Below are 8,156 nucleotides of genomic sequence, written 5' to 3' on the forward strand. Positions count from 1 at the left end.
ACAAAATCCTCAGGGTGTCTAGAAAAAAAGTCAAATCAGGTTAGAATTCTCCACAACATACTAAGATAAATAAGGAGAAGAGCATTTTCAAATTATACAAAAGTATGAGCCAAGGATTTTATATTCAGCCAACCTATAATTAAGGAGTCAAAGCAAAGTTTTTAAGTACGCAGGAACCCCAGGTAATGCTATAATCAAGAGTACTTCCTGGGAAATCTGTGAAAGAATGAATTTCATCCAATTAAGAGATGACTGGGAAAACTGTAAATTAGGATGCTAAGTATACTGTAATTATAGATCCAAGATTAATACAAGGGATAGAAGAAATTGGGTAGAAGGGATACATTTTGGCAGAAATAATGGAATTTTTAAAATAAGAGGAAAAAAGGGGACAAAGTAAAAGAAGCTCCTTGGCTATCATTTAAGTAATAGGTAGGAGTCAAGGGTATCATTTAAACCCAGCAAATCAAACCATAGAATGTAAGGTGAGGACAAAGGTGTCTATGGAGCTACCTTTATAAATAGTATTACATATGTATCTCTAGAAAATCTTCCATTTTTTTTTCTACCCAAGGAAATAAAAACTACAAAGGAACAACAAAAACATACAGTAAACATATCATGATACACACAGTAAATATAAGAAAACAGAGGACAATTGGAACCAAACATCAGACAACCGGTGAATGTGAATGGCCTTGATTCAATCTGTTTAAAGAAAAAAATCTCCAAATTGGGTGATAAAGTAAAATGCAACTCTATGCTGTATACACCAGAAAGAATTAAAGTGACTCAAAAACTTAAAATCATGTTTTAATCGTGGCCAAATGTATTACAGACCTACAATAATCAAAACAGTGTTGTACTTGCATAAACACAAAAATCAGTGGAACAGAATGGAGAACCAAGAAATAAACTCTCATGTATATGGTCAGATGATATTCAATAAGGGTGCTAAGACTACATGATAGGGAAAGGACATTCTCTTCAAAAAACGTTGCCAGGAAAATAATACCCACATGCAAAAGAATTTTTTTAGTTACTTTATACCATATACAAAAATTAATGCAATGGATTAAAGATGCAAACATAATACACTTAAAACTGGGGAAAAGCTTCATGACATTGGATTTGGCAATGACTTCTTGGATATGACACTAAAAACAAAGGCAACAAAAGCAGAAATAGACTACATTAAACTTAAAAACTTTTGCACATCAAAGGAAACAACAGAATGAGATGGCAATGTACACAGTGGGGAAAAATACTTGCCAATCATGTCTAATGAGGGGTTAATATCCAGAATATATAGAGAATTCCCACAACTCAACAAAATTACCGGACTTAAAAATGGACAAAGGATTTAAGTAAACCATTCTCCAAAGAAGATGTATAAATGGCTAAAAAGCCTATGAAAAGACATTAAACATCACTAATCATTGGAGAAATGCAAATCAAAACCACAATGAGATATCTCACATCCATTAGGATGACCACTCTCAGAAAAACAATACATAACAAGTGTTGAGTATGTAGAGAACCTGAAATCCTTGTGTACTGTTTGGTGGGAATGTCAAATGGCACAGCCACTATGGAAAACAATATAGAAGTTCCTCAAAAAATTAAAAATAGAATTATCTGATGTAGCACTTCTGGTTATATATCCAAAAGAATCTAAGGAAGTATTTGGATACCCAAGGTTATTATAGCAATATTCACAATAGCCAGATAACCCAAATATTCATCAATGGATTAAACAAACAAAATGTGGTATATACAAAAGTGGAATACTATTCAGCATTTTTAAAAAAGATTTATTTATTTAAAAGACAGCATGAGCAGACAGAAGGTGAAGAGGCAGAGGGAGAGAGAGAAGCAGGCTCCCCACTGAGTAGGGAGCCCAATGTGGGGTTCCATCTCAGGACCCTAGAATTATGAACTGAGCCAAAGACAGATGCTTAACTCACAAAGCCACCCGGATCCCCCTTATTCAGTGCTTAAAAAGGAGTTCCTGTCACATGCTATGTCATGTATGGAACTTAAAGATATGCTAAATGAATAAGCCAGTTACAAAAAGACAAATGCTCTATGATTCACTTGTATAAGTTGTCTAAAGCAGTCAAATCTGTAAGAACAGAAAGGACAATGGTGGTTGCCATAGGTTGGATGGAAGGGGAAATGGGAAGTTACTGTTCAGTTATTTTCTTTAAATAGTAGAGTTTCAGTTTTGTAAGATCAAAATATTCAGTATTGTTAAGTATATTCACATTGCTGTAGAAATTCACAATGTGAATATACTTAACAATACTGAACTGTACACTTAAAATGGTTAGGATGGTAAATTATGTTTTTTATTATTTTTAAAATGTATAATGAAATAATGTGAGTTTAATATACCTACTTTCCAATTTACAAATATTTAATTAGTGCAATTTCAGAATAAAGTAAGTCCCTTAAAATGCATATACAATGATATTAAGAAATTGATGGAGTAGGCAGATCTAACTTTGTATTTCCACACAGAAATGTCAAAAAACAAATTTTAGATCGAAGTTTGTCAGAACTCTGGAAGAGTCCAAGTTTTGCAGTAACAAAGCAAATCCTGAATGAATTCAAAGGCGACTTGAAAACTATAGGAAAAATTTGTGGCATTTTTTTCTACTTGCCATTGTCCCATCCCTCTACAGCACAGTCTTGAAACAGTGCCAGCCTGAGTTATCATTGTGGTCCTCGAGTGTCTCATTGTGAAGAGAGCAGAGGAGACTTTGATCAAATACATTGCTTAAATCTGTTGTAACCTGTCTAGAGGATACCTATAGGACTGATGGAATGTGTTCATCTTTCTTCTACCTAACTCAGAACTCAGGCTGGAAGGCAGTGGGTCTTTCATCCAAAATACTGTAAGAAGAACTAACAACCTGCAAATACCTGGGGCAAAATATAGTCAAGATATATAACTATAGTCAATATATTTAAGGCCTGGGAGGTAAACCTGGGGAAAATTCAAGAAATCAAGACATTCAAAGGAACTTGTATTTATGGAGCACTTTAGAAGTCCACATATATGCCTGAATTAAGATGCATGTTGAGAAAATTGTTAAGAAGATCCTAGGTTTTTACTCAAAGGTGATCCCTAGGCTCCGTGCAAGACTAGAGTTGAAGGAGGGCCACAACACAGAACTGATCTACAAAGATTGGAAGAAGTATTTTTTGTTTGCTTGTTTTTGTTTTTGTTTTAAGGTTTTATTTTTCTGAGAGAAAGAGCATGTGAGAGACTGGGCTGGGCAGAGAGAGAGGGAGAAGCAGACTCCCTGCTGAGCAGGGAGCCCAACATGGGGTTCCATCCCAGGACCCCGAGATCATGATCTGAGCGGAAGGCAGACACTTAACTGATGGAGCCACTTAGGCTCCCTTGTTATTTTTTTAAGCTCCTGGCATTCCAAGAAAACTGCCAAAACATTAAGAGGAGCTGAAGGAACAGAGATCTGAGTGACCACACATGACAAGGAATACAATGTATACAAAACTAGTTTGGAAAAGCAACTAAAGAAGTAGTCTGTGACAACCTTAAATAATAATTAAAAAAAAAAAAAAAAGTCCCCAGCAAACCCTGTGAAAGCATAAGAATTTAATTTCCAGTGTTACCACATTATAATATTCAAATGTCTAATTTTCAACAATAAAAAAATCACAAGCATGCAAAACAAAAAAATAAAAAAACAGAAAAACAAGAAAAGTATGATCCATTCAAAATAACAAATTTTAGGGGAACCTGGGTGTCTCAATGGGTTAAGCCTCTGCCTTTGGCTTGGGTCATGATCTCGAGGTGCTGGTGATGACCTCGAGCCCTGCATCGGGCTCTCTGCTCAGTGGGAAGCTTGCTCCCCCCACCCCGCCTGCCTCTCTGCCTACCTGTGATTTCTGTCTGTCAAATAAATAAATAAAATCTTTTAAAAAATAAGAAATAACAAAATAACCAATTTTATAAAATTTAACTAAATAAATAGTCTCCCCGAGAAATTTTAGACATTGGAGTAACTAGAAAAAAGACTTTAAAATAACTGCCATTTAGTAGGCTTAAAGAGCTAACAGAAAGCATAGACAAAGAACTAAAGGAAATCAGGAAAGTGTATGTATATAATGTAAATTTGAATAAAAGAAAATTATAAAAAGGAACCAAATTCTTGGGCTGCAAATACAAGTTAAATGAAGTACAAATAAAGTCCACTAGGAGGGTTCAACAAATTATTTGATCAGGCAGAAGAAAGAATCAGCTAACTTGAAAATCAGTAAATTGAAATGATAAGTCTGTGGAGCAGGAAGAAAAATGAAGAAAGGAGATAGGCCTAAGAGTCCCATGGGACACCATCAAATGGACCAACATATAGGAGTTGGAGAAAGAGAAAAGAGATAAAAGAGCAGAAAGATTATTTGAAGAATGAAGGGATCAAAACTTTCAAGTTTGAAAAAATACATGAATTTACAAATCCAAGGAACTCAATAACTTCCAAGTAGTGTAAATGCAAAGAGACCCACAGTAAAACACAGTATCAGACTACTAAATCACAGAGGAAATCTTGAAAGCAGTGAGAGAATCAAAACATGTAAGAGATCTTCAGTGGTATTATCAATTGATCTTTCATCAGAATCCATGGAGGCCAGAAGACAGTTAGATGACACATTTAAAATATTAAAAGAAAAAAAATCTTGTCAACTGAGAACTCTATACCCAGAAAAATGTCCTCCCAAAACAATGAAGAAATTGAGATAATCCCAGATTAACAGAAGTTCAGGGAGCTTGTTACCACTAGACCTGGTCTACGAGAACTAACAGTAGTCATTCAATGTGAAATGAAAGAACAATAGTCAATAATGGAAACCCAAATCAAGAAATAAATATCTCCAGCAAATGTAAGATGTAGGCAAATATAAAAACCAGTATTACTGTCATTTTGGTTTATATCTCCACTTTAATTTTCTACAGTATTTAAAAGACAAAGACATAGAAAATAATTATAAATCTATCTTATTTGGCACACAATGTAAAATGATGTAATTTGTGATATCAGTAACAAAAAACGGGAGACAGGGGCCTTTGGGTAGTTCAGTCAGTTAAGCGTCTGACTCTTGATTTCAACACAGGTCATTATCTCAAGGTCATGAGATCAAGCCCCATGCAGGATCTGTGTTGAGCATGGAGCCTGCTTAATATTCTCTCTACCCTACCCCCCCTACTGTGCTCATACTCTCCTGCTCTCTAAAAAAAAAAAAAAGATGATAAAATAAAAATAAAAGGGACTCTTTCCCTTGAAATAAATAAATAAAGTTATCAGTTCAAATCAGTTTATTTGATATCAGTTCAAATTAGATTATTATAACTTTAGGTTGCTTTTTGTGATGTTCATAGTAACCATAAAGACAATATCTATGGAGGAGGAAACAAGGAAAAAATGAGAAAATCTAAAGTCACTACAAATAATGAAATAAACACAAAGATAGCAATAATGGAGGAAGTGAGGGACAAAAAAGCTCTAAGACATACAGAAAACAAATAGCAAAATGGCAGAAGTAAATTCTTCTTTATCAGTAATTATTTTAATTGTAAGAGTAGATTACAATAAAAGGCAGAAAAGGGAAGAATAAATTTGAAAAACACCATAATCTGGGTGTGCAAGTTTCATTCAACATTCAAAAGTTAATTGATGTAATCCATCACATCACAGGCAAAACAAGAAAAAATCACATCATCCAATTAATGGATTTAGAAAAAATCATTTCACCAATATCAACTCCAATTCATTATAAAAACTCAAAGCAGACTAAGAATAGAGAAGAACTTCATCAACTTGATAAAGAACATCTACAAAAAACCTACAGCTACCATCATACTTATTGGTAAAACAAAACAAAAACAAAAACACAAAAACATTCCCACTAAGATCAGGAACAAAGCAAGAGTATCCCCAAAGGGATACATATTGAAAAGGAAGATATAAAACTATCTTTGCAGCTGAGATAATAATCTATGCAGAAAATCAGGAAGAATTGGCCAAAAAAAAAAAAAATTGGAAATTATAAGTGATAATAGCCAGGTTGCAGGATACAAGTTTATACATAAAAGTCAATCATTTTCCTATATACCATCAATGAACAAGTGGAATATGAAATTTAAAACACAATACCATTTACATTAGCACCTCCAAAAATGAAATACAAACGGTATAAATCTAACAAAATATATACAAGTCCTCTAGGTAAACTATAAGATCTGCCTAAAGAAATAAAAGAACCAAATCGATTCCATGTTAATGATAAGAAGATTCAGTATTGTCAGGATGTTAGTTCTTCCCAAAATGATACATAGATTGAATGAAATCCCAAGGAAAATCCCAGCAAGTTACCTTGTGGTTATTGACAAAATGATTCTAAAATTTATATGGAGAGGCTAAAAAAGCAAAATATCCAAAATACCCAACATAATATTGGAGGAGACCAAAATCAGAAGACTGATGCTACCCAACTTCAAGAGTTCGTATAAGGCTACAGTAATCAGGGCAGTGTAGTACTGGTAAAAAAAAATAAACAAAAAAACGGACAAGTATATCAATGGAAAAGAATACAGACCCCAGTAATACACTTACGCAAATACAGGCAACTAATCTTTGATAAAGGAGCACATGGATATTTACTGCTGTTGTATTCATAATTGAGAAAGTTTGGAAGCAACCAAGATGTTCTTCAGTAGGTGAATGGTTAAATAAATTGTGGTATATCCAGATAATGGAATACTTTTCAGGGCTAAAAAACAATGGAAGACTATTTAAGAGTTAGGAAAAGACATGGAGGAAATTTTAAATGCATATTACTGCGCAAAAGTCACCAATGTGAAAAGGCTACATACCATATGATTTCAGCTATATGGCATTTTGGAAAAGGCAAAACTCTGGAGACTATGATGATTAATGGTCTGTGTCAACTTGGCAGGCCATAGGGTGCAATGATTAAATACGATTTTTGGGTGTCTTTGAGGATGTTTCTGAATGAGATTAGCATTTTAATTAGTGGATTTAGTAGACTACCCTAAGGCTAACGCTAAATTGGTATCATTCAATACATTGAGGGATTGAATTAAATGCAGAGGGGGCACCTGGGTGGCAGCTGGGAAGGTATCTGCCTTCCACTTGGGTCTTGAGCTCAGAGTCCTGGGATCAACCCCTGCCTGGGGCTCACTATTCAGTGGAGAGTTTACTTCTTCCTCTCCCTCTGTGCCGCACCCCCACCCTGCTCCCGCTCCCTCTCTCAAATAAAATCTATAAATAAAAAAATAAATACATAAATAAATAAAACAAAATAAATAAAATGAAGAGAGAATTTGTTCCCTGCAGCAATTATTGCTGTGGTGTTCTTATGGAGAATGTCTATGTCCCTCATTTCTTCCACATTGATTAGTTGGAATTCTTCTGTAAGAAAAAGTCCTTTCTACCTCATTTATTTATTTATTCATTATTTACATCAATATAGACTAGAGGATATTTATATTGCTTTTTTATTATTTGATTTTATGATCTGAGAGCCCAAATCTCAGCCCTGAAAATGAAAGGAAAGTTTGAATATTATCAGAATCTAGGTTAGGGTAACAGAAACCTACTTTGATGACTTAAGCCAAAGGATAGGAGGAAGACACAGACTTGGCAAAGCTGGAGAACTAGCCTGGAAAAGGGCAGGAACCCAAGGCAGTCCCAGAGACAGGAAACCCGTAGACAGTGGCCTCCAGGCAGCGTTAACCTTCTCAGAGAGGCCCTCAGCTGATGGGGACCAGTCCTCCTGCTTTCGGCCTCTCCCTCACTCTGACCAGGATTCAAATCCAGTGGAAGTGCCTGTTCTTTGGCTGGAAAGGAAAGGGGCTGATGATATTAATACCAGACTGTTTCCCTGAGAAAGAGAGGAAATGGATGATAGGTAGCCAGAAACCACTCACCTTTCAATCCCTTGTAAATCAATCCTCCTTCATACAGGGTCCTCAGAAACAAAAGCTTAAGCCATGCCTCTCCCCCCAAATCTCCTCCCCCATCCAGACCAGCAGCAATGCCAGTGGGTTGTTCCACTCAGCAACTTCCCTACCTGCAATCCCTCTCAGAGTAAGCTCAGGATCTCTG

The sequence above is a fragment of the Enhydra lutris genome, unplaced genomic scaffold (assembly GCF_002288905.1).
Source record: "Enhydra lutris kenyoni isolate GAN:26980312 unplaced genomic scaffold, ASM228890v2 scaffoldscaffold3, whole genome shotgun sequence".
In the NCBI taxonomy this organism is placed as follows: Eukaryota; Metazoa; Chordata; class Mammalia; order Carnivora; family Mustelidae; genus Enhydra; species Enhydra lutris.